We start from the raw sequence: 27,778 nt of genomic DNA, 5'->3' as shown, positions 1-27,778 counted from the left end.
GCTGAACATCTTCTGCAGTATTTTCAAAAGATTGATAAAATATTTTATTAATGTGAAGTCTCATCCCTCAGAAGAAAGTCATCAACGATTTGAGTCTAGTGACCCTTCATCCAGGATTCAGATTTCTGAAGGATCATTGGACCCAAAATGTTGACTCTGCTTTTTCTCCACAGATGCTGCCAGACCTGCTGAGTTTCCCCAGCAATTTTTGTTTCAGCTTTTAACATAACAGTTAAATTAATTTTGGCAATATCAGTTCCAGACAAAGCCTAAAACTCATTCTCGTTCGAGTCTGAACAATTCTAGCCACTTGTAAAAATCGCCAGTCTCAAATTAGAGTTCAACAGTAAACAGATAGGACTGATATCATAGTTGATTCCTTTGGAATGACAAAGAAACTCAATGGATGTTAGACAGTTATAAAATGAGTCACGCTGACCTTCCATTCTATTGTGATTGTTCGTCTTCTCAGACACCAATTTCTTGGCAGTCTCAAATTCTTCATTGGATGAAAGTCCACAACACAGGTCCAATGCACAACCTGTTTTCGAAGCAGGCCTACGGACACACAAGCGGTCATACAGTAAAGAGAACTATGATTGTGACTTGCATGTAAAATTAGGCTGTGTTTGTGGCCAATGCCACTGTTAGGAATGTGCATATGCAACATCAGAGTGTTGCTTTTAAAAGGTTAAAAATCACACAACACCAGGTTATAGTCCAACAGGTTTAATTGGAAGCACACTAGCTTTCGGAGCGACGCCCCTTCATCAGGTGATTGTGGAGGGCTCGATCGTAACACAGAATTTATAGCAAAAATTTGCAGTGTGATGTAACTGAAATTATACATTGAAAAATTGATTGTCTGTTAAGCCTTTCATCTGTTAGAATACAGTGATAGTTTCACTTCTTTCATGTGTAAATCACAAAACCCTTTTTTTAAAGTTGCATTCTCGGGTTAGCTGTTAACAATGGTGATAGCTAGACAATATGTTGAAGGTGTTAGCCCCCTGTGTTCTCTGTCTATGATGCGATGTTTAGATTGATTCTAATCTAAAAAGTGAGATAACAGAGTTTTACATAAATTCATGCAGTTTTTGAGCTCAGAGTTCTACATGGATGTATGCAGTTTTTGAGCAAAGTGCAATGTAACTCTGCATGTACAAATTCACCCCACAAAATATATGTGTGCATGTGGGTCTTTGTCTATCTGTGTGTGTGTCTCTGTCTGGGGTGGGGGTTGTGAGTGTGAGAAAGTGTGTGTGTAGTGAGTGCAGAGTGTCTTAAGTCTGTGAGGGGGTGCATGCGTGAGTGTGGGAGTGTGTGTGTCTATAAGGGTGTGTGGGTGTCTGTGTGTGCGTCTGTGTGTACCTGTGTCAGTGTAATGTGAGGGTGTGTGTGTGTGCGTGTAGGAATATCTGTGTGCGTGTGTAGTGCAGTGGTGATCACCTGTAATGTGACATGAACCCAAGGTCCCGGTTGAGGCCCTCCCTATGGGTACCGAACTTAGCTATCAGCCTCTGCTCGGCCACTTTCCTCTGCTGCCTGAGCCGAAGTCCACCTTGGAGGATGGTCACCCAAAGGTCTGAGGCTGAATGTCCTGGACCACCTGAAGTGTTCCCCAACTGGGAGGGAACCCTCCTGGCTGTTGATTGTTGTGCGGTGCCCATTCATCCATTGTCGTAGCCTTTGCTCGGTTTCCCCAATGTACCATGCCTCCGGGCATCCTTGCCTACAACGTATAAGTTAGACAATGTTGGCTGAGTCACATGTGTACCTGCCATGTACAAGCACACCCTGCAGCAAAGTGCAGTATAATGGAAATAAATTTAACTAAAACCACCAGGGCCAAACAAACACAAATACACTTGGGAGGAGCCCTTGGAAAATATCCATCAAAGTATTAACTGTATTTGGAATTTTGTACAGATCACTTTTGTCATGTTTTAATAGACAGATTGTACTTTACTGTCATTGTCCAGCTTTTATTTCCCATTTTAGCTAAAATTATGCTGAAATTTGTTGAATTGTAATGTGTTGTTCATCAGCTTTTTTAACATCTTGATGCACTTGCAATTTGCAAAATTTTTTAATGACCATCAAATCTCCCAGCAATTGTAGCAAGGGAGTTGTGAGTGCATTTGTGCAAGCACAGAAAGATCACGATGGCCATCTTTTATTGCGTTGGTCTTTTCTCTGAAGTGGAAAGACATATTCGATTAAAAAAAAAGTTTCAGAATCTATTTGGATCAGAGAAACATAATGAGAGGTATCATCTGAAATATCTCCTGAAAAGCCAACCAATCCGCTGCAAACCAACTCCCAAGCCATTGTAAAACAGCTATATTTTACAAATGGAGAAGAATTCTTCTTCAACCTGTTTCAACTGAGAGCTGACTTCCTGACCATTCAACTACAAGAAACCTTACTCTTTTGGCTTGTCTCTTTTGGTTCTATCAGAACTCTACTCCAGCTAAGGCATTCTTCAATTAAGAAACTACAGGCCTGCTACAAAAGATTGAAATCATTCTAGATTATAATTGTTTTTTTCCATATATGTGTCTAATTTAAGAACATAAGAGTATAAGACCTCGGAGCAGGAGTAGGCCATCTGGCCTGTTGAGTCTGCTCCGCCATTCGATAAGATCACAGCCGATCTTTTCCTGGGCTCAGCTCCACTCACCCTCTCACTCACCATCCTTTTAATTCCTTTACTGTTCAAAAATCTATCTTTGCCTTAAAAACATTCAATGAGGTAGCCTCAGCTGCTTCACTGGGCAGAGAATTCCACAGATTGACAACTCTTTGGATGAAGATGTTCCTCCTCAACTCAGTCATAAATCTGCTCCCCCTTATTTTGAGGCTATGCCCTTAGTTATAGTTTTGTCTGTCAGTGGAAACAACCTCCCTGCTTCTATCTTATCTATTCCCTTCATAATTTTACATGTTTCTATTTTATGTTATGCACATGTTTGTGAAATATCATGATTGAATGTGTGTTAATTATTAGTTCTTGTTTATTTCAAGTTATTTAAATTGGGACAAACAACTCTGATAGTAGGAACACATTCATACTTCACAGATAAAGATGCTTTGATCACAGACAATAACAAAACATACTGTTTCAACTGAGAGTCTTTATTGTTTTTTCCGTAGTAAGAACAAACAAATATACTTCATACATGCAGGCAGAAAGGTAAAGAGTTTAACTCTGTCTTCAAATTCAGTTAGACTATCTTCAGATTGTGTTACAGGGTCAATATGATTGGAGTTACAGATTGCAGATCAAGATGAGGTTCAGTTTGTGTCATAATGGACTATTTCTCCCTGCTGGAGAGTCTTAAATACTAAAATACCTAAGAAAAAGCACCAACTGTGTCTAATCCACTGTTTATTACAATCATCTAACCGTGGCCTTCATGTTATCTTCTTGTATGCCCCCGTAACCCTTGATTCCTTTGTACTCAAATGACAACATGTCACATTAATCAGCAGAAATTAATATTTTGAGGAAAGGTTGCATCAACTTGGCCTTTATCCCTTTAAGAAGAGTATTCTGATCAAGTTGTTCAAAACTGGGAAAGGAATTCCTTCAGTAGATACAGAAAAACACGATTCTCAGGTGAAGCAAAAATCAAAGCAAGGGAAAAAGGCCATTGGGAAAGAAGCCAGGAAGTACTTCTTCACACAAAGGGTAGCAGAAATCTGGAATTTTCTCCAGGAAAAGACTAATGGTGGGCCAATTGGAGATTTCAGCATTGAGATAGAAAGTATTTTTGTTAGGCAAGGGTATTGTGGAAACATCTTGTGAAGTCGGGAATTCAGGGTTCAAGACACTCTAGGACTTGATACCCAAAGAAGGCCAAATGGAATGATTATTGACCTAAAAATCCTTCTCACATGCCTCCTGTTGACAATAAGTGTGGCAGAAAGGCCTGGGTTGCCATACTTGGTATGGAGAGACTCCTCTCAAGTTATAGCCACTAGCTTCAAGGCCACAACGTGGCACAGCTAGGAGCACAGATTTTGGGGCTTGTTTTGTCTGCCTTATGTCTCGTCAAACACAGAAAACCTGTGTTGGTATCTAGTGGTATAGAGCAAAAGCAAATGGAAATGAGGTGTAGTCATCCATGATCTAATTGAATGGTAGACCATGAGGTAGATGGGTTGAATGTTCGACTTACTGATATGAATAAAACAAGTCGTGATTTTTTTCTGCTTTTTGTTTTTCAAAAGGTGGAAGTTTGAAGACTGTTTGTACAGGGAAAAGATTGTTTAAATATGTACGAGAGCTTGTAGATGGCATTAATAATGGATTTTGCTGCAGGCTTTGAACCTTCTGAGGTTTTTTGTATTCGTGGCTAAGGAGTTAAGTGGAGGTGACTTTAGGATTCTGTCGTGACTGTAATTTGCTCATAAGCTTTTTATTCTGCTCTTGCTTGTTTTGCTTTATATATGACACACGAGGCATCTGCTCCCCATGGATTTAAAATCAGTTTAATTATCATTGTTTCTGGTAACTGCTGGAATGCTTGTGGAGTTAGGGCTGTCTCATCAATGCAGCCACATGATGGACATATCAGAGTCCTCTTCACATCTGACATTGGTGTTGAGATGATGAATACTGTTATGACATTTGACATCCACAAGATTAAATGTGTCTCAGTGTGCCACCCGTTGAGTTGGAGAATTTGAGAGGGGGGTGGGTGGAGAGTGGGGACTCAACTGACAATCTGAGTTCCTTTCATTTCTAAAATCTTAAAGGGTAGTCGTGGCTCTAAATTCTCTGTTCTCCCAATCACTTGATTTCCTTTTGCTACAACCCCCATAATATTCAATATTTCAACATGCGAGCGCAGCTCCCTGCCACGACTTAAAAGGAAAGTTTCAGATCTGCAACTTCAGACTGCAGGTTGCTGGGCAGCCACTGGTAGGTAGATAGAATATAAGGAATGGATTCAAGGGAAGCATTTGGATTTATCCTTCTTGTCGTGGAGTACTCACATGTTCCTTACCTCTTGACTCCATTTCATCTTTAAGCACCAGTGTCATTTAAAGCCTTTCTAGCACTGTCAACGCACTGTTGAGAATTTCCTTTCCAATTTTCTGTTCCCCCTTCCTAAAGGCAATCAAGTTCACTGGGATACAGGGGAGCAGAATTTTGCGTTTGCACAGTATTTTGGAACTTTTTTTTGCAAATGGCAATCAATTATTTAATTTAAAACTGTACTCTGGGCAAAGGATTTCAATGTCCACTGCCAAGTGAGGCTTGGCAGAAACACTCCTGATCGGGCTGGTTGGGTCCTACAGGACACAGCTGCCAGACTGGGTCAGCTGCAGGTGGTGAGGGAGCCACAAGAGTAAAGAACATACTTGACCTCATCCTTACAAATCTGCTGGCTGCAGATGCATCTGCCCATGATAGTATCAGTAAGAGTGAACACTGCACAGTCCTTGTGGAGATGAAACGCGGTCTTAATATTGAGAATACCCTCCGTTGTGTTGTATGGCAGAATCTCCGTGCTAGGTGGGCCAGACTTCAAACAGACATTGTACTTCAAGACTGGACATCCATGAGCAGCAGAATTGTATTCCACCATAATCTGGAAACCTCACAGCCTAACATATCCCCCACTCAACCATTATCATCAAGCCAGGGAATCAACCCTGGTTCAACAGACAATGCAAGAGGGCATACCAGGAGCAACACTAGGCATACCTAAAAATGAGCGGTCAACCTGGTGAAACTACCAAAATAGGACTACTTGCATGCTAAACACCATAAGCAGCAAGTGATAGACAGAGATAAGCGATTCCACAACCAATGGATCAGATCTAAGCTCTATAGTCCTACCACATCCAGTCGTAAATGGTGATGGACAATTAAACAACTCACTGGAGGAGGAGGCTTTGCAAATATATCCAACCTCAATGATGGAAGAGCCCAACACATCAATGCAAAAGCTAAGCCTGAAGCATTAGCAGCAATCTTCACCCAGAAGTGTCTAGTGGATGATCCATCTCAGCCTCACTCAGTGGTCCCCAGCATCACAGATACTAGTCTTCAGTCAATTCAATTCACTCCACATGATATCACGAAATAGGATACAGGATACTGCAAATGCTGTAGGCCTTGACAACATTCCAGCAATTGTACTGAAGACTGGTGCTTCAGAACTTGCCACTTCCACTAGCCACGCTCCTGCAGTACATTTACAATAGTGGCATCTATCCACCGATGTGTAAAATTGCCCTGGTATGTCCTGTATATAACAAGTATGAACTACGAAAGCAACCACCCCAACACACACAAAAGAAGTTGCATCAAGACACTATTCAAAAGGGCCACAACACACTGCAGTACACCAGAACTGCAAAAAGAGGAAGAAGAACACCTCTACAATGTATTCGCCAAAACGGATATCCCCGTAATTTCATGGGCGGCACGGTGGCACAGTGGTTAGCACTGCTGCCTCACAGCGCCAGAGATCCGGGTTCAATTCCCGCCTCAGGTGACTAACTGTGTGGAGTTTGCACATTCTCCCCGTGTCTGCGTGGGTTTCCTCCGGGTGCTCCGGTTTCCTCCCACAGTCCAAAGATGTGCAGGTCAGGTGAATTGGCCATGCTAAATTGCCCGTAGTGTTAGGTAAGGGGTAAATGTAGGGGTATGGGTGGGTTGCGCTTCGGCGGGGCGGTGTGGACTTGTTGGGCCGAAGGGCCTGTTTCCACACTGTAAGTAATCTAATCTAATCTAATCTAATCAACAGATGCCTAAGGGAACAACAATGGAACGAGGACATGCCACAACCCAAAGGACTAGCCACACTACCATACATCAAGAGCATTTCCGAACTGACAGCCAGACTACTGCGACCAGTAGGACTCATAACAGCACACAAACCAACAGCCACTCTCAGACAACAACTCACCAGAATGAAGGACCCAATACCCAGCATGAGCAAAACCAACGTAGTGTACAAAATCCCATGCAAGGACTGCACAAAACACTACATAGGACAAACAGGAAGACAGCTAACGATCCGCATCTATGAACACCAACTAGCCACGAAACAAAACGACCAGCTATCCTTAGTAGCCACATACGCAGATGACAAGCAACATGAATTCGACTGGGACAACACTATTATTATAGGACAAGCCAAACAGAGAACAGCCAGGGAATTCCTAGAGGCATGACACTCATCCACAGATTCAATCAATAAGCACATCGACCTGGATCCAATATTCCGAACAATGCAACGGACAGCTGGAACTGACAACCGGAAGCGGCAGATTCGCTGATGGTTGCACAATATTCAGTATCATTCCCAACTCTTAAGATACTCAAACAGTCCATATTCAAATGCATCAAGATTACTAAAAAGTGACAAGTTACATTTGTGCCACAAAAATGCCAGACAATGACCATCTCCGAGAAGAGACAATCTAACCACTGCCCTTTGACATTTAATAGTATTATCATCTCTGAATCCCTCACTATCAACATCCTTGGAGTTACCGTGGATCAGAAATTAAACTGGACTAGCCATATAAATACAAACAGCAGGTCAGAGACAAGGAATACTGTAAAAATAAGTCATTTCCTGACTGCTCAAAGCTTGTCTATCACCTTTTAAAGGCACAAGTGAAGAGTGTGGTAAAACATTTCCCACGCACCTTCATGAGTGCAACTCCATCTTCACTCAAGAAACTTGACACCGTCAAGGACAAAGCAGCTTGATTGGCACCACCTCCCCCACCCACCGACATTCACTATCTGCGTGTGTATACTATTGACAAGATGTACAGCAGAAATTTACCAGCACCTTTCAAACCCTATCTCCATGACTCTACCACACAGACTGACAAGGCAAGCAGATACTTGAGAAAACCACCAGCTACAAATACCCCTCCAAGCCACTCAACATGCTGATTTGGAAATATATTGTCATCCCTTCATTGCTGCTGTGTCAGATCCTGGAATTCTGTCTCTAAGGGCATGGTTGGTCCATTTATAGCACAGGGACTGCAGCGGTTCAAGAAAGCAGCTCACTACCACCTTCTCAAGGCCAACTAGGGACAGGCAATAAACGTTGGCCTAGCCAATGATGCCTAAGTCCCACGACTAAATAAAATTGAGTTGATAAATTTCTGTAAACCGAAGGTATTGAGGGATATGAGTCTAAAATAGCCATATGGACTTTGTAAAATTGGCAGTGATCTCATTGAATGAGAGGTGGGAGATAAAGTCATCATAGTCCTACCAGGCCATAAGGTTACTCTGTCATTAGGGAGTAATGAGTGGTGGTGGTTAACCTGAGGATCACCACGCTTCAGGCAAGGGGAGAGTTTGAGAAATCTCAGTCAATGCAGGAGTTGAATTCACTCTGTCAGTGTCATTCTGCATCACGGAACAGTTGTCAACCAATTGAGTTAACTGACCAATGTGATCTACTTTTGTTCCTAAGTTTCAAAGTGTCCATTCCTTAAGGGTACTGTCAGTAAGGGGCTGAATTTCCACAAGTGTTCTCCAACTTGTCGAGTGTAACTTCAGAAACCAGATCAGCAAGTTGGCAGTGGGCTGTTTGAGTATCTAGAGCATCATAACTCATCTTTTCTCCTGTGCTCATTTATGGTTTCATTGGTTCAAAAAGTGATCAGGGCACAAAGCCTGATGGATCATACTTGCAGAACCCAATGGCATAAAGACCATTTGCAGGACATAAAGCATAATTATGTACTTCCAGAACTGAATTCAAGACTGAATTGAGGCTCAGCTGTTGTGTGAAAAATTGAATCTGTAATTTTAGTTCCAGTTCTTTTCCTTCCTGTTCACTCAGGTGAAGCTCACAGGTCCACGACCTCACTGCCCAGGTCATCATTGATCTGAGATTCAAATTTCACATACACTCCATTGTCAGAACCTTACTTTCACTTCTAAAGCATGCCTATAATTATTTTACCTCACTCTGAGGCTCAATTTTCCATAATGCCATTCTAGCCAGCCTCATTATACACGGAGTCCAATTGACCTGGAACTTGTGAAGTTATGGGCCGGGTGCTGGCAGGTGGGACTAGATTGAGCTGGGATATCTGGTCGACATGGACTGGTTGGACCGAAGGGTCTGTTTCCATGCTGTACATCTCTGACTCTGACTCTGACTCTAAGTTACAGGTTGAAGTTTACACTCGCTGGCTGGCAGGTTGGCAGGTGCGCAGAAGATTTAAGATCGGATGCTATGCTATTGACATGCCCATCTGGCAAAAGTGGGTATTGCAGATGTTGGAGATTAATAATCAAGATTAGAGTGGTGCTGGAAAGGTACAGCAGATCGGGCAGCATCCACGGAACAGGAAAATTGACGTTTCAGGCAAAAGCCGTTCATGAGCCTCCAGCATAAGTTATTGCATGGGAAAGGGGAGATGTGGCATCTGTCCTTGAGCTAGTTGAGACCCTTAAATGACCAATTAATTGCCACCTAAATGCCTCCTGCAATTTGCTCACAGCATTTGGAGGCAGGTTTTAATTTTGAAGCCCAACAGTTTTCACTGTTTGAATTGGTGTGGTCAAAGGGGTAGATGGGGTGTGCCCAAGGGTCTGCCCACTGAAAATCCCCACAAGGTCTTCGCCAGCAGTCTTGCCCTGACTCCTAGCTGGTTCCCCTTGTTGGTTCCCAGTGAAACCACTGGGACCAGAGAGCTGCTGACCATTCCATTGGCTGACAGCTTGTGGAGCCACTTAAATCACTTAATGAATCACAGAATGTTAATTGGGTACGGAGAAAGCTGTCATAGTTGGGGATGGAGTGGGGGTAGGATTTACTCCAGCCATTTACTCCAGTCGGGGATTGCAATTAGAGCTGAAAATGTGTTGCTGGAAAAGCGCAGCAGGTCAGGCAGCATCCAAGGAGCAGGAGAATTGATGTTTCGGGCATGAGCCTGAAAAAGGGCTTATGCCTGAAATGTCGATTCTCCTGCTCCTTGGATGCTGCCTGACCTGCTGCGCTTTTCCAGCAACACATTTCCAGCTCTGATCTCCAGCATCTGCAGTCCTCACTTTCTCCTCGGGGATTGCAATTACCCCATCTGAGCATAACATCCTTCCCATGTGTAAATTATGATACAGGCTTTAAAGTCTGCAGATTGCCTGTTCTTCAGCATATTGACTTCAAAGTCATCCTCTCTCATCTTTAAACATTCCATAATATCATTCCACTGCACATAATAATCTTACCCAACATTGAAATCTGTTGCCAGGAATCTGGAGTACTCCCACAATTATGCAGAGTTTCATCTGTACATGTATGTATTTATGTGCCTGTGTATGTGTGTGCATGTATAAGTATGTTTGCATTTGTGTGAGAGCCACATACACATTTTCTAAAAGTATGTTACACCTGGGTTGTGCTGACATTAACTCCCAACTCCCTCAGCTCCAGCACTGGTAAACAGTCTTGAAAGATTTCCCAAAGACTATACATCTGCAATGGCAGCCCATTCATGACACCACTACATTCTTCACAAATAATGCTTTGCACAATCTTACAATTCCTCCATCCCAACACACTCCGACCCATCCCATGGACAGATTTTTCTGCCACAAATAGCCCTCCATCCCACCAGTTTGCAATGAAAGAAATATTTACTTTCAAATAAACTGAAATTATTTGTTATGATTTATTATTAAGGTACAATACTGTAAGCTAGTCACTAGACCATGTAGCTTGTGTAGAATTCTGCAAACTGCTGAAGCTTCGTGACAAGGCCTTGCTGTGTTGATGCTGTTTAGTAGGTGTGAAAAGGAAGAAAAGTCTGAGGTGCTATTCCTCAGCCAATGATGGTGACCTGTCGACCCTCTGATGCTGCTGTAATGGTAATTGAGGACTAAACCTAGTTTGCATTACAAAGGAACTGGAACTCCTGAGAATTGAACAGCTTCTTATTCACATAAGGCCATACTTGCTCAGTCCCATATGCTTGCAATCGAGCTATCTTATAAGCTGTTTTTCTGCTACCTTGATTATAAAATAAATGAATTTGCTTGCAGTGGAAGTGAGGGCATCCTCCATGCATATGATTTCTCTAGCAATGGATGCACTATGTGTGTATGGACGCTTTTATTGATGGTTACCCTTTGTTTGAAAAAAAGATGAACCTGCCACCAATGTTTCTGTCATGAGAACACCATGTGCCCCTGTTAGAAACTGCTTGACTGGTATTTTGTGGCGAGAGGCAGAGGATGACATTGTGCAGTTCTTCCATTCTGTAATTTCGTTTAGATTATTGGCTTTGCCTGGGTACATGCATGCTACTTTAACTGAGCATTGAGGTGGACAGACATCACTGATGTCCAAGTATTCTGTTTATTGGAACTAGGGAAATCAGATAAAGGGTTGCATCTAAGGACTGGAAAAGTGTACATGTTATTCCAGTAAACATTGATTTTCTACAACAATTTATGAAATATTGAAACCAAATGTAATTAACTTCCAAGTCAACTATTGTTAAATGTGTTAAAATTAACTGGATTTATGAAAGAAATGATATTGCATACGTACTTACACCAGAATCCCTTTAGTGTTGGAGTACTACTTTGAAATTGCAGAATTTTAATTAACGGAGTATGCATCTGATGTCTGACGTACAATTTATAATGCAGCATCTTTGACTCTCACCAGATCAATATCTCTTAGATTAATGTATCCTGCTGCTGACAATAATTACTAAAATGAAAAACATTTTCACACGGAAATGTTTGACTGTGACCCCCATTGTTACAAAATTCCAGAACCCAGGTTATAAATATACAGTTAGATTTAGTCTGATGTGAGGAAAGGTATCTCCTGTAAAAAGCAGTGGAAAGTGAAACACAAGGTTTTAAAATTTCAAAAATTGTTGATTCTGACAAATGAAATTTCTGGAATATATTTATAATGTTTTAAAATTCCTATCCCTCACCACTTGCTCCATCTCCTTCCAGTTATTAATATTTTAAACAATTTCAGCTGCAGCAACACAAACCTTGGGTTTAAATTCTGCTGTTATTTTTCTTTCACTGATTTTTATAATTCATGGCTAACATTCAGCAGAATTCCAACGCCCAGACCTGCAGTCATAATTCTGTCCCCTGCCTCATCCTTTTACTCTCCCCACTGGTTTTATAATTGATAGATGGTGGTGGCTTTAAGAGTCTCATGATTACCATGTGCAATTAAATAGTTGATCAAAAGTCATTGCAATGACACATTAACAAGTCTAATTCACAGCATTGAGACACCTGATTCATCACATTAACTTGTCTGATTCACAACATTTATATACCTGATTCATCGTATTAACACATGATTCATAGCATAAACACTCCAGTTTCAGAGACAGCACACAATTGATTTTTCTGCGTTTAAAGTAGGTCTTTGCCCTTTTTATGATTGCATCTCACGCAGTGTGAAGAAAGGCACCAGTGATGTGTGCATGCTACTCTGTTTGCAGATTCAACAAACTGCAAAATCAATACCAAGACATTCAATCTGAATATAACATATTAATATCTGTGCTGAGTGTGACACAATTACAGTCTAACTATTTCCAGAATTAGCATTCACCATCTCAAGCTTCAGTACAAAGGGAAATCAAATCAAAGTATATAAACATAATTCAACAATTTTCTGAGGAAAGGAATCTAAAATCCCATTTTGTGATTCTCTTCAGTTGAAGAATTATTAAAGAGCTATATGGGTAATGTTATCTCTCTGTGCTGCATCCTAAATGATATCCCTCCATCTCTTTGATCATTATTTTGTGAAGGATAAATTGCAAAGCGTTTCTTTCTGACTCTTACATTCCAACCTTGCATCACTAATAGAATTAAGATCCTACCTCTGAGACAATGGCTGCAGGGATATCTATCCACAGGTTCATTCTCTTATAATTATTCCCCCACATAAATCAGTCAAGCCTTGGAGTTTCACTGTACAATGACACTGAATTCATGATAATGCTCATCAAGGGGGTATTCTGATGATGGAAAGAGAAGAGAATCTCATTATTGCTTGTAGCACCCTGCCCAGGAATATTCTGTGCTTAGCAGGCCAAAGTGCAACTTGCTTTCTGATCCATTTACTTTCTAGGCCACTTGTCTAAGCGCTGTTCCCCAGGTGTGGCTTTTTTCTGATGTATAGGACCGAAACCTTTCCTTTTTCAGTTGCTGGGACTAAGCTGGGGAACATCAAGGAGTAGCCTCTGACCCACATGTTGTGCATGTTCTGCTTCTTTTGGCATCCTCAGTGCTGCACTGAGTGGAGGCCTTCTGATCTGAGGACTCTTCTCGATAAATCTCAGCAAGATCAAACTCTCAAGCTGAGAGAAACTTTTTTTTCCTCTTGATGAGGTATGACGTGTCTTGTGATTCTGGAGTCATGGATGTAAATTAATCATCTGTAGAGAAGTGAGTTGACCAAGGATATATTTATAAATACATTTATGATAATAGTACTTTGATACGTGCACTTCAAACGACTATGGAATGTAATGCTTACAGTTTTCAGAGGAACATTTTGATTGAAAGTCCGCATTAATCATTAGAAAATGAACAGGCTTTTAAAGCATGCCTTTTTAGCTTTTATTTTCCTTGATTATTTTCTGAAACTTGCACTTTCCTAATTCAAATTTTCAGTCTCACATCAATCTTTGTTTAAACACGTGTAGAGCAAACTAAAGCTTCAGCTTTCTTCTCTGACACTGGCACAGTGATTGGTGTGCCCTGGCATTTTGAGTGTTTTTTTTGTAGTTTCTGCTGAGTTTCTAGCAACCAATCCTGAAAGAGTTTGTTCATGATTTTACTGCTGAGCTTCAAAAACCCATTTACAACAATATAAAAGCAAAAGGCATTTGGATAAGTGTATGAATAGGAAAGGTTTAGAGGGATATGAGCCAAATGCGGGCAAGTGGGACTAGTTCAGTTTAGGAGACCTGGTTGGTGTGGATGAGTTAAACTGAAGGGCCTGTTTCTGTGATGTATGACTCTGACTCTGATTCTATGACTTCTAAATTAGCTAAGTGGGAAATAAGATACTGTTTCTCAAGCTTGTGTAGTGCTTTGTAGGAAAATTGTTGCAGGCCGAGGAAAGAAATGTTACTGTGAGAGTGAGGAAGTTTGTTGAAATGGTAAGCAATAGGGAGGTCAGGGTCATTGTATGGACCAGAGTGGAGATGTTTTGAAAAATGGTCACGCAGGCTGCGTTCAGTTTAGCCAAAGGAGACTGCATTGTGAACAGTGAATTTATTGGATCAGGTTGGAAGAATTACAAATGAAACAGTTCTGAACCTGGAAGTTGTATTTGGGATCTTGAACAGTGAACAGGGAAGACATGGTTGGGCAAGTGTTACATCTTTTGCATATGTATGGGAAGGTACCATGGTGGACAGAGAAAGAGTTGAGCATGATGGAGGAGTAGACCAGGTTGTCACAGAGTATAGTCCCTGAAGAATACTGACAGTGGAGGGGAGAGGAAAATTAACAATGTCATTAAACAAAGTAATTAGAGGGATCCTCATCCATGCTAGAAACTAAATAAATTATGCACTGGAACTGTTGCTAATGAGTATGGCATCAGCAATTCTTTAATTCTGTTATGTGGGATTCTGGCCACAAGAACAGCTGACCTTTGTAGAAACGTGTTATTGGGGTTGTGGGTTTGATCTTGTCTTTGGCATTCTGATTGTGAAAGGTGCTCGGGTGGATGTTGGTGGACAGAGAATTTGAAATATTGACTCTTGAGATGTGAAGAGCATGGATTAGAATTGCAGTAGCAGCAGGTGAGATGGAGGCACTCTTGTTGGCAGTGCTGTGGACGTAGATAAATGCACTGTGGCAAATGACAGATGTACAGTAATGAGTACAGAACAAGATGAAGAGAAATGCAAATTCACCACCTGTATGTCGAAGTTAGTGGGAACCTGCCAATGATTTGATTTCCTAACTAGGCACAGTATTGTAAATCTGGAAAGTTGACTCTGAATATTTGAACTTGTCCTTTGTCTCTAATTTATGACATTAGGTCTGGCTCCATGATCAGCACATATTGAGATCTCGCATAGTAATTTCAACCAAACTGCTGGCAGTGCAACCTTCCTTCCTGGTTCTATGAGGATGATATTGCAAATTGATCCCCCCATTTCAGACAAAAAAAACAGCCTTGACCTCTCTGTCATTGTAAATTTAATTGCCACCAGAACACTTCTTTCCTCTCCAAATTTCTTTAATGTGCTGATGCATTCCAAATTCGTGTCCTGGGTTCAAGCTCTCTCTGAGTTCTCTGCAGCTCCCTACACAATGGACCACACTATCTTCCTCCAACACCTTTTCTCCATTGGCCACAATATGACAGTTCTTGTTAGGCTGAACTTTTACTTATCTACTTAGAGCCAGAGCATATCCAGCAATGATTTTTTTTTCCTCACTACCATATGGTTGAAATTCCTGAAGGGTCTATACTTAGCCAATTCTTCTTTTTGTTCTAAAATGTGTCCCTTGAATGTGGTCAAATTCCATAGCTACACTTATCCATTGATAGTTGGAATCTTACAGGGGTTGAGCAATGTGGATTGTGGCATGATGTATGCCATAATCACACAAGCAGACCAGTAGGGCTCATCTTGATGTCGAGATCAATTTGTTCAATCTTTTCTGCTTTTCACAAGCAACATGGTGAATTTTTTGCTAAGGTGTCGCAAGATAGACTGGACAGAGTCTGCTGTATCACCTTGGCATGTTGTGCTCTGCACATTGGGGCAGGCTACAAGGTGTTATGCTGGACGTTGAGGAACTGGAGGAACTGAAACAATCTTTTGAGGAGGAGATCAAGGACATTGGGATGGGGGAGCTGATATTATCCATGACAAATCTGAGCTGTATTGGGCGCTATAGACCAGACAGAACCTCAATGACAACTGGTTGTTGACTCAAAAACATTTTGGTCATAATGCCGAAATCTGATTGTCATTGTGCAAGTGAAGTTCAGCCTCTATTGACGTTGTTTTTGTTCCCTTTTGGATTGCGTAAATAAATGCTCATATTTGTGTTTCAATTTGTCCAGTTGCTTGCTTGCATGTGATGTCTCCTCATCGGAAAATAACAAACTAGTGATCTACAATGGACGTTGGAGGCAGGTAAGATTGATTTTGAGAAGTTATTCAGGTGGGATGTAGCTATGGACAGGTAAAGTGTGTGGCCTGATGGTTAAACAGTCACTGAGGTGAGAGAATAGAATTGTACGTGTGAGGGACTTTCAGCCATGCCAGCTATGTGATGTGGGCAGCATGGCTTTGTAGCTGCTGTGTCATTACATGGCAGGTGAGGGGCAGCACAGGATTGCCAATGTTTTTCCGGGTGCACAGTAGTCGTACAAAGACGGCACAGGCACAGGCACAGGCACAAGATATGCTGGTTATTTTGAGTGGTGAGTTATGGGAAGAATGCATGGTAAGGTAGAAATCGGATGTAAGAGATGCCATAAATGCAGGTTTGGTAATCAATGAGGCAGGTTTGGTAAGATAAAGTAAGAGATTTCACTACACCTTACAATAAAAAAACCCTCCAAAAAAAGAAATCCTAACCCTAAACCTTGGGTTTAGCCCAAAAGTGTAAGATTCAACCCCATGTCTGTCAGCTATTTCACTGCCTCTGCATTGTTAGAATCCATGTCTAACATCTATCTTAAATGCTTTAGGTTAGATTTACATTGGATTTGGATTAGATTTTATTGTCACGTGTACCCTGAATTAGACATTTTACCAGGTGGATACTATGTAGACCAAAGTTTATCTCCTAGCCAGTTACTACCCCATTCTGACCCAAGCTGTTATAAGCTTGGTATTCAATCCTCAGCTAAGCTTTCAATCCCATAACCCATCCACACACAAATACTGTCTACTTCCAGCTCGATAAAATGACTTGTATCAATTCACTTGCTGTGATCAAATCCATCATTTTTGCCATTTTCTCTTCCAGTCTTAACTGTTCCAATGCTAACTTGCTCAACCATATATACTTCACCTTATCCAAAGTTGTGCTGCATGTATCCTATCCTGCAACACATCTCTTCCTTACCATTTCAAGTTTCACTGTCCTACAATTGTTTAAAGCTCAAAGCTCAAAAAATTAAAATTTGTTTAAAACCCTCTGTGGTTTTGTCCTTCAGTAATGTCTGTCATGCTACAACTCCCCCTTAAACTTTGTTCTTCTGACTCCAGCGTCTTCTGAATCCTTCCATCCTTTGCTCTCCCAGTAATGACCAAGCCTTCAGTCATCTAGGTCCAGTCTTCTGGGATTCCCTCCCTAAATGCATTCTTCTCTCTTCCTCAATCTAACCTTGGCCAAGTTTTGGTTTCCCCCACGCCCCCCCCCCCCCCGCCCCCCACCCAATTCTTCTTCTGCCTCAGAATCTCTTTTTTTATATTTCTAAGAAGTATCTTGCCACATCTACATTAAAGATGATGTATAAATGCAAGTAGTCATGGATGATATAAAATAATAATAAGAATATTGGTGGCAGGATCTGGATTATTTGTAAGTTAACTCCATATTTCAGGCTTTCGGTCTAGGTAATTAACTTCTAAGCAACTCTTAAGTGAAATTTATGGTGAGAGTGACATTTTATGTAAAATTTTCAAATTATGAATTGTGCCCAATTACTCACTGGTTATGTATGTTCCTGGCATGAAGCTGATCATTAAGGAGGAACTATGATTGATTGGAGGTTCATACTGATTCTTCTGATCTCAGTTGGAGGTAACAGTATCCGTGGTAACCATGATCCTTGGTAAAAAATGGAAAAGTTAGTTAGGGTTCTTTGTCCTGAATATTATTCCGTGGCCTCTTCTGCAAGGCTTTTAAATTTATTCTTTCATGGAATGTGAGCATCTTTAGCAAGACCAGCACTTGTTATTCATCCAGAATTACTCTTGAGAAGGTGGTGTTGAACCATCTGTTAATCCGTTTTGTGTAGATACTGTCAGATATTCATTTTACAAATGTGAAGGAATGGTGATGTATTTTCAGGCCAGAAAGAGGTGTGGTTTGGAGGTGAACGTGTAGGTAATGGTTTTCCCAGATGAATGCCAGCCTTGTCATTCCAGGTGGTAGAGGTCACTGGTTTGAAAGGTTCTGTCGAAGGAGCCTGGCATGATGCCACAGTGTACCTTGTAGATTGTACACACTGCTGCCACTCTACACTGGCAGTGGAGGGAGCAAATGTTTAAGCTGGCAGATGTAGCATTGATCAAGCAACCTGCTTTGTCTTGGGTATCGTGAGGTTTTTTGAGCCTTGCTGGAGCTGCACAAGGGAAGAGTATGTTTGAGTCATCAAACACTCTTACTTTCTCAACTCATGCAAGATGAACGGCCAGTTTATTGGGGTATCAGAATGCGGCTATGGAACTTTACCTCAATTGAAATGAGCACTGCCTGGAGTGTCAGATAAAGAGTTTGGAATATAAGTATGAAGTAGATTTTGTTGTCAGATGAAACAGCTTCAGTTTATCCTGATTCATATTCAAGTCCTCCCACTGTCCTATTTTAATGCATTTCTCATGGGATACTTTACCAAACTCTAAAGTGCACATAAACTGCTTGAGAAACACACACATTATCCATCAAAGAAAGAAATGAATGGCCCATGAATGGCATTTATTAGGCACTAACTACCTCCAGCACAGCTAGGAGCGGCTGAGACAGCTTTGTTATAGCCTGATGAATTGTGGTCAAATCCCAGTGACTGTGCATCTATTAACCAGTTATTAAAATGCACATCCAGCTGTCCTGCCTTATAATGGCTGAAAATGAGGTCAATGTCTTACAGCAACTTGCAAAACATTACTTGACTCTAATCCTTTTTATTTACAGGATTTTAAAGATTGGAACTGTTAATGTCTCTGGAAAATGATGGAATGAAACTGACTTCACTCTGTGCAATGCTTGTTTGGTAAAATATTAGAGGTATTTAAAACAGCCTTACATGAAATTTATATTGACAAGAATCCACAGAACATTGTGAGTGTGAGATCTAAATTGTTCGGTCATTTCAGAGTAGTGTATGGCAGCAGTAACACATCAATTGTGTTCATCAGCAGAAATTTATCGTATCACAATAGCATGTATGATCTTCATATATAAAACCCCAGATCTGTAAGTGTTGATTCCCAGTGGGCACTAATGTCTGATGGAATCAATGTCAGTTGGCAATGGCCTGATTCCTGTTGAGGACAATCTGTTAATAAGGATTGGCTCTTGAAAATGACTGATTTCTGAATGAGGATTGGCTCTTGGTGGGAAGGTTACCCTCTGGAGCATCAGAGGCTGAGGGGTGACCTTATAGAAGTTTATAAAATCATGAGGGGTAGGGATAGGATGAATAGCCAAGGCCTTTTCTGCAAGGTGATGGAGTCCAAAACTCGAGGGCATAGGTTTAAGGAGAGAGGGGAAAGATTTAAAAGGGACCTGAGGGGCAACTTTTCACAAATAGGGTGGTGTGTGTATGGAACCAGCTGACAGAGGAAGTGGTGGAGGCTGGTACAATGACAACATTTAAAAGGCAGCAGGATGGGTATATGAATAGGAAAGATTTAGAGGGGTATAGACCAAATACTGGCAAATGGGACTAGACTAATTTGGCATATCTAGTTGGCATGGATGAGTTGTACCAAAGGATCTGTTTCTATCCTGTTCAAGACAATGACTCTATGACAGTATTATCTGTGAGTAGGATTGACTTCTGATGGCAGTTGATGGGGATTGTTTCTGGACAGGATTTGACTAATGACAGGGCTGAATTCGTTTAAAACACCATTACCTCCGGAGCTCACCTGGGAGAACTGGTATCTGATGAGTACTAATGAATGATGCCATTATCAAATATTATTTCCTGATTATGACAAACTGTTGATGTAAAAGAATTCTGTTATGGATTGATAACATTGGGAATTAGCTTTAGTAGGAATTCTTATCTGGTGAAGAGGGGTAAGTTATTGGAATTACTTAACTGCCCATATTGGAGCCTATGTGTGTAAACAAAGGTGACAGTGATAGAGAAATTGGAACTTGATAATTATGGATTTATATATGGTAGACCGGACAGGAGTGCATTGGAATAATCAAATCAAAACATAACAAAGAATGTATTCAGGTTTCAGCAGCAGTTGAGGTGAGAAAGGGGAAAAAAAAACAGGCAGTGTTCTGAAGGTGGAAATATACAATTTTAGTGCAGATGTGTGATTGGTATCTGGATATCAGATAAGCAACCCTGATAATTCAGTGATGGTGGAAGAGTCAAGCAAGGAGGTGTTTGGAAGAGCCAGTTATTTTCAGCAAACTAATGCTATGCTTTTGGATGATGTGTTTGAATGGCAGCAAGTAATTGAGAAATAGGCGGAGACCAAGAATTTCACTGGTGCACACCAGAAGTAACAGTAATTATGAAAAGAGAAGAGATTTCAAATAATATCCTGGCTATGAGTAGACAGATAGAAGGAAACATGCACTGCTATTTATCTGGATGCTGGTGAAAGAGTTTTGGAAGAGAGTGCTGTAGTCAGCTATGTCAAAAGCTGCATACAGGTTGAAAAAGACAAGGAGAGATAGTCTACATCTGTCAGAGTCACATGGGAGGTAATTTGTGGCCTTGATTGCTTTTGTATTGTGGCAAATTGGAAATCTGTGATTAGAGGGATTCAATTATGGAGCTCTGGAAAAGATCCATGTGGATTTGGGAGGTGACAACAAGTCTGAAGTGAGGACAGAGAAGGCTGGTAGTTTGCAAAGATGTTTCAGTGAAAGTTTTTTTCTTGAGGTAAGTTGTGACAGTTTCACATTTTAAGGAGAGAGGGACAACATCTGAAGTGAGAGAAACATTAACAATACCAGGCAACACAGGGCAAAGAGGGAAAATTGAGTTGTCAGAAACTTAGGGTCAAGGGAGCAGGAAGTAGCACTCATGGATAAGAGAGAGTGCAGGAGAAGTGAGAGGAGAGGAAAATAGAGGAAGAAACAAGTTTGGGGTTAGGGAAGCTTTGGACGAAATCTGACCCCTTTGGCTACTGGAAGAGAGGGAAGTGGCAGGGGCAATTGATTGGATGGTCTCAACCTTGAGACTGAGTTAATACATTAAAGAATACACTAAAAGTAACTAATGAACTAGCTGTCTCAAGAACCAAAGCTACCATTCATCAGGTTATAATGTGTGCTGTTTGGGAATGTACAAATACTTAAAAACAGGAAAGGGTCATTACGATTAAGTGGGCTGTTGTGTGACATGTGGAGTTGACTGAAATGTTGAAATGTCTGTCCTCTGCACCGAGGTGAGTTGTATTCTTTACATATAACATGATACAATGGTGTAAAGCCTGGGACAGTTGCTACCAAGCTGCAGTGGGGAAAGATCACAGTCTGAGGTCTTCCTGCTGAAGGTAAATGGGGGTCTGTTCAGTTATTGGACTCTCCTAGTGTGTCAAATAGATGTAAGTATTAGTATGATATGTGTGAGAGAGGTCTTTTGTATTGTGCATAGCCAAACCCCAACGTTTTGTGTGTTTACTTGACATGAAACTGAGCAGAACCAAATTGCTTTTATGTCTAGAGACTTTTTTTAATGAATAAATATATTTTTGAAATAAAAATATCCTGATACAATGGTATCACTACTGAGCAGAAGAGGCAGGGCGTGGGGAAATTCATTGATGTATTTGAACGTGGAACTGCTTAATGCTTATATAGCTTTCTGTTAATGATATTTTATCTTCTCTGCTGTCAAGTAAGGAGAAGCAGTGATTTAAAAAAAAAATGCCATTAAGCAATCTGCACATTATCTCTTTGTTTTGGAATATAGTTTTATGGTTTTCCTCCTCACTGAGATGGAAACAATTCTTGATGCCAAGCACAAACTTTACTTGGATTGGCCATGATTGCAGATGTTTAGAGAAGAAAGGAACTGCCCATCGAGTTAATTTAATTGCTTGAAAGATGGATGATTTCTGGCTACTAGTTCTTTTGGTGGGTCAATAACTTCATGTTATCTATTTACCTGCTGTCTCATTAAGTCTTTACTTGATCTACACATTCTTCTTCTTTCATTCCCGCTGAACAATGGCTGTCTTTGACAGCACAGCTACCCTGCTAATAGAAATCTCTGTTAATTGATTTCTGTCAGTTTGCCCCATTAGTGTGTCTGTTTTCTGTATATTTTGATGGAGAGGTTTTATCAGAACTAATGCTGTAAGTCTCCACTTTGAGCCATGTCGTGTTGATTAAAACACAAACATTAACCCTAAATTCAACTGTATTAGAGGGATGCTGAGAAGAATGTTCTGAGCACTGTGTAGACATTGCAATTCAAGATCTGTGTAGTATGACAGTGAACTCCTGTGCAAGCATTATTATATTTTTATTGCCTCCATAATAGGAGATAGCCATGGCTCAGTGATAATTCAGAGTACAAAATTTAGACTGCTATGACAGTGTCATTACGAAGGAAACACTATAGTGCCACACTGAGAGAGCACTGCACTATCAAAAGGCATTGTTGCCTCAATGACTTTTTAAAATTCTTTTGTGGGATGTGGGTGTTACTGGCTGGACCAACATTTACTCCTCATCCCTAGTTGCCCTTGAAAAGGTGCTGGTGAGCTGCCTTTTTGAACTGTTGCTAAGCAACTGATGCAGGTAAACCGATAATGCCATTAGGGTGGAAATTCTGAGATGTTGACCCAGCAACTGTGAAGGAAAGGCAATCTATTTCAAAGTTAGGATGCTGAGTGACTTGGAGGGGAAATTGCAGGTGGTGGTGTTTCGATGTATTTGCTGCCTTTGTCTTTCTAAATGGTAGTAGTTGTGAGTTTGGAAGGTGCCATATAAGAATCTTTGAATTTCTGCAATGCAACTTGTAGATATTGCTGCAACTGAGTATTGGTGGTGGAGAGACTGTGGTGTAGATGTTGTGCCAATAAAGTGGGCTCCTTTGTCCTGGATGCTGTCAAGCATCTTGGGTGTTGTTGGAACTGCACTCGTCCAGGCAAGTGGAAAATATTCAATCACACTCTTAACTTGTGCCTTGTAAACAGGCTTTGGAGAGTCGGGAGGTGAGTTACTTGCTGAAATATTTCAAACTTTTGACTTGCTCTTGTAGCCATCCTAATTATATGACTAGACAATGGTAACCACCAGGATTTTGATAGTGGGAGATTCAGTGCTGGTAATGGCACTGAATATTAAAGAACGGTGGCTATATTCTCATAATGGAGATAGTCATTGTCCAGCATTGTGTGGCGTGAATGTTATTGGCCATTTTTCAGCCCAAACCTGGATGAAATCTAGTTCCTCCTGTATTTGGGCATGGATTGCTTCATTTTCTGAGGCATTATGAATGGTGCTGATTATTGTACAGTCATCAGTGAACATCCCCACTTTTGATCTTATGAGGGAGGGAAAGTCATTGATGAAGCAGCTGAAGATGGTTGGGCCTAGGACACTACCCTGAGGGACTCCTGCAGAAGTGACATCAAGCTGAGATGACTGATCTCCAACAACCACAACTATTTGTTTATGTGCCAGGTATGACTTTAACCAGGAGAGAGTTTGCCCTCTAATAACCATTGATTCCAGTTTTCTTATGGCTCCTTAGTGCCAGACTCAGTTGAATGTAGCCTTGTTGTCAAGGGCTGGCACTCTCACTTTACCTCTGGAATTCAGCTCTTTTATCCATGTTTGAACCAAGACTAATGAGATCAGGAGCTGAGTGACCCCAGTGGAACCCAAACTGGGTGTCATGTGCAGGTTATTGCTGAGCAGGTACTACTTGTTAGTACTATTGATGACACCTCTGTCACTTTACTGAGGATTGAGAGTAGACTGATCGATTGGGAATTAGTTGGCTGGTTGGATTTGTTTTGCTTCTTGTCCAGGAATGTCCTGTATATAAATTCCACATTGTTGGTTGGATGCTAGTATTGTAACTGCACTGGAGGAGCTTGGCTAGTGGAGCAGCAGGTTCTGGAGCTTAAGTCTATTGTCAGAATGTTGTCAGGGCCTAATACCTCCAATTGACTGATATCATATGAATGAATCAATTTAGTTGAAGACCGACATCTGTACACTGGGGATCTGTGGAGGAGACGTAAATTAAATCTGGGCCTCCTGGTCCTCTCAGGTGGACACATAAGATTTCATGGGACTGTGATGATAAAAAGCAGGGCAGTTCTCCCAAGTATCTTGACCAATATCCATAAAATGAATTACCTGATCGTGATCTAATTGCTGAAGAAATCTTAACTGACTTGACATGTTAATTCTGTTTCTCTCTCTAAGATGCTGCCAGTCTGACTGAATTTCTCCTGCATTACAGAGGAACCTCGATTATCCAAAGGACACAGGTGGGGAGTAATTCATTTAGTTAATTGAATGCCAGATAATTGTTGCCAGATAACATAGTTGGCCATGCATTGGGACCTTGCGATCTTGTTTGGATCATCCGAAATTAGGTTAATCAAATGCCAGATAATTGAGGTTCCTCTGTATTTGGGTTTGTTTTATGATTTCATTGGCTGTTGAGGGGTCATCTTCTGTACAAATTGGTTGCCACTTTTCTGATTGTCATCAGAGATCACTCTCTCGTGCGAATGCTTGAGCACCAAGGAAATATTACATCAGTGTCTACACATCAAGCATACATAATTGGTTATAAAGTGTTTTGGGATGTCTTGAAGACTTGGAGGAAACAATATAAAAATATGTTTACCACTGTCATTTATGAATGAGGTAGCAATGTTATGAGAACCTGTGTCCCGTGTATTACTGCTCAAGACATGCTAAGTCTTGCTTATTGATCTGTCTGAGAGGAGAACGTTGCATGCTTGTGATGTTTGAATTTGCTTGTTTCAATACATTTCCTATCAGCTGTCCCTTCATGTTGTATCAAGTGAAGGAAGATTTGTTTTGAGATGAAGGATCCTGCGTCAACACAAAGTGCATTCATCAAAGGAAATTCCATTTGTGCGTGTGGCCTGTAACAGACAGGAATTCAGATGTTTCAGGAGCTGCATAACTTACTGATAGAAAACAAAAAGACATGCATTTATACAGCGCATTTCACAATCTTGGGATGTCCCAAAGTGTTTTACAGCCATCAATGTACTTTTGAGGTGTGGCTACTTGTAATGGCACCAATTTATACACAGGAAGATCCAAGAAACAACACCATCAGATAATCTACTTGTCATCTTCATCACTGTGGAGGCAAGTGATCCTCCATATCTGTACAGCTCCAGATGGTGGACTCCATTCATAATGTATTAGTATGAATGATCCAGCTGAGAGGAGCCAAAATTCACATGGAGATCACAGGGGGAATTGTATCCACAAAGATGAGTGGGTTTAACTTGGGTGAGAAGCTAAAATGCTTCACATTTCAAATCTGAGAGCAATGTCATTCAGCCTGCCCACTTCTATCTTCACTGGGCGTGGATACAGTGGGTGCCTAACCTGCTCCTAAGACGCAGGTCAATTCATAAAGTCTATTAAAAAAAGTGGTGTACCTCAATTTTAATAGTTTTTAAAAATGAAAAACGTTCCTGCTGTCAGCAGTGTTTTCCCTGGCCTTGGGAAAGCTGACTTGTAAAGAGAGTTGAGAAGGGTGAATCCAAGAAGTAACTGCCTTTCCATCACCACTAGTAGGAGCAGAAGAATTTCTTTAAAGCTCATCAGACAAATTCTTAAACTTGCATTGATGACCCACTCTCACTCCGACCGCTATGCTGCCAACCACCAAGGACTCTGTACCTTCTGCCACTCTGCAATAGTTCGTCAATACTACAGTGCCTGACTGCGATCTTTCCTCCCACCTTTATTTACTCCTTAGTTGGGGGTCAGGTAGCTAGGCTGGCTCTATGACTGATTTGTGATGCAGAGTGATGCCAATAGCATGGGTTCATGTCCCATACCAATGGACGTTACCACGAAGGTCCTGCCTTCTCAACCTCATGCTTTGCCTGCAGCGTGGTCACCCTTACCACCAGTCGCCTTTTCTTTGAAGAGCTTTCCTCCTTTGTTGGATTCTTCTGCTGCTGACACATCTGCACAACCAGCAACTGACCTGTCAATCAACTGGTGACTGGGCAGTGGATCTGAGGAAGCAACGGTAGAAGATAATCTGCAGCATTGCTTGGACATTTGGGAAATCTACAACTTTATGTTTTCCAGCAAAATGTCCTTCCTGAAGTTCCATTCCGAAAACAAGGAAAGTCAGTAGCGAATTCAGAAGAAACTGCTTTACTCCAGGATTGATGGAAATGTTCTTCAGTCTAGTACCATATAATCCCTCCAGTGCAGAGAGACTCCATGTGGCCCATCAAGACTGCACTGACCTCTCTAAGAGTATCCTACCCTATCCCCAGAACCCCTCATTTCCCATTGCGATTCCACCTAACCTGCACATTTTTGGACAGTAGGAGGAAACTGGAGCAGCTGATGGTGGGAACCCATATCGATGGGGGAGAATGTGCAAACTCCACCCAGACAGCCATCCAAGGCTGGAATCAAACCTGGGTCTCTGGCACTGTGAGAATGTAGTGCTAATGACTGAGCCACCTTGCTGCCTAAACACTGGCCACGATTCTGCTGCCCGGTTTTGAACTGGGTACTTTGTGCATGAGAGGCAAAAGCAATAACTGCTACAGGGACTGCTTGAAGTGACCAGTATCGATGCAGTTCAGGACAAATATGTGAGGGAGAAGTGAATACATAGATTTCAACAAGGAGGGCTGCGAGGAGTTTGAGTGGAGCATAAACAATGATATGGATTAGTGGCCCATCTGCATTGTTTCAGGACTGTATGGCCTATGTAATTCAATGAAAAACATGTCATTGAATAAATGGTGTGGTATATGGTTTACCTTGTGCTGCTTTCTTGACCTTTTGTGATCTATATCTTCTAGGGTATGTGCAGGATTGCTATAGTTTGGCAGAGTTGGTTATATAGTATATCAAGAAGCTCCTTGGATACTGCCTGAACTGCTGTGCTCTTCCAGTACCACTAATCCAGAATATAGTATATCAAGGTTCTATGAGGTCTGATTTGCTGAGGGTCAGCGGTTTTAACAGGAGACTGATCCAACTTTGCAAACAGGGGAGCCCAAATGGTTGTAATGCTGTTCCAAACAAGCACTTTGACAATACTTTCAATGTAAAAGATTCCATGCACTGCTGTCCCAGGAGAGCGTGTGCCTGTGACAGTCGCTCAGTTGGAAAATATTACATGACACGAACATTGCTGGGTGAAACTTAAATTCAGGGTATGTTTCTATTCCACTACAATTTCACTATCCTACTCCTCGATGCTCTCATGGTCAATGTATACATGAACAACCTCCTTCAAATGTGGCCAATGGTCTAAACTACTCCAGGGCAGTCACTCTTATGTACGAATGTTTATGGCAATCATAACTAACTTCTCTTGCCAGTGGAAGAATGTGGTCGAGATATTGTTAAGAGATGGAACAGTAGTAACATTAAACAATTGTCTAGCTTTCAGGGTACAAAGCCTGTTAAATGTGAAGTGGTTTTTACATGAAACCCCTTTAGGAATTGTTACTATGAGCACAGATGACACTTACATTTCTTAATTACAGCATGTAAACCTATTTTAGTGAAGCCTTATTTGTTCTGGTTTTATTAAGACAGAACTGCATCTGGGTAACCTACTTCTGTTACAAGGACAGCTTGGAAAACAGTGACAAT

General features: G+C 41.2%; 1 long non-coding RNA gene across 2 annotated transcripts in view; it reads left to right on the top strand.

Annotated features, from left to right (window-relative positions):
• The window catches only part of LOC140487715 (uncharacterized), a 329,098-nt gene that overhangs the window by 23,468 nt on the left and 277,852 nt on the right, over nt 1-27,778 (top strand). For both annotated transcript variants that reach the window (XR_011962885.1, XR_011962884.1), the window contains exon 2: nt 24,353-24,417. This is a non-coding gene — a long non-coding RNA (uncharacterized lncRNA). The remainder of the gene's footprint in view (nt 1-24,352; nt 24,418-27,778) is intronic.

This window comes from Chiloscyllium punctatum, chromosome 17 (genome assembly GCF_047496795.1).
Source record: "Chiloscyllium punctatum isolate Juve2018m chromosome 17, sChiPun1.3, whole genome shotgun sequence".
NCBI lineage: Eukaryota > Metazoa > Chordata > Chondrichthyes > Orectolobiformes > Hemiscylliidae > Chiloscyllium > Chiloscyllium punctatum.
Note: the sequence above shows the minus strand (reverse complement) of the source record. Positions and strands in the feature narration are given on the sequence as shown.